The sequence below is a fragment of the Arachis duranensis genome, chromosome 3 (genome assembly GCF_000817695.3).
Source record: "Arachis duranensis cultivar V14167 chromosome 3, aradu.V14167.gnm2.J7QH, whole genome shotgun sequence".
In the NCBI taxonomy this organism is placed as follows: domain Eukaryota; kingdom Viridiplantae; phylum Streptophyta; class Magnoliopsida; order Fabales; family Fabaceae; genus Arachis; species Arachis duranensis.
Genome location: NC_029774.3, coordinates 70,420,556 through 70,421,148, shown reverse-complemented (window position 1 = coordinate 70,421,148; position 593 = coordinate 70,420,556).

Sequence of the window (593 nt, the reverse complement as noted above, 5' to 3'; positions counted from 1 at the left end):
AGCGATTAGAAGTTGTCACCTGAAGGTTGTATTGTCACTTAATTCCATATATTTACAGTTCGAACATTGGAAGCTCAAATGCAATCTTGATTAATGATTACCAGTGAGGCCTAAACATGTTTTCTTTTAAAAACTCTACCTTGTTGTTGAGCATGTCTATGATTCTGGTTTGAGTGTCACTGCATCTTTCCCTTATTTACTTGTAAGCTTGTCTATTTATATGAAGAAGAGAATGTCTATGTTTACAAAAGACCAGAAAGGAGTTCATAATGTGGAAGTGCATTCATGAATCTTTGGGGGTAGTCATAAGTTAGCAAGTTGGTTTAACCACAAGGTTAGGATGACAACTATCTATCCTGAATGCTTTACTTTTGATATACCCATGAGACTAAGATAACAACAAGATCCTAATAAGAGAAAAGGGAAGGAACAAGGGAAGTGAAAAACAAAAGAAAAAGAGTAAGCAAGAAGGCTAGGCACCAATGGTTTACCCTAAGACATGTGTCTGTGGTGCTCCTGTGTGAAGGATCTACTTGGATGAATAAGCTCTTTGGGGTGCTTCATCACCTGGTAACTTGGGTTAACTAACCCGG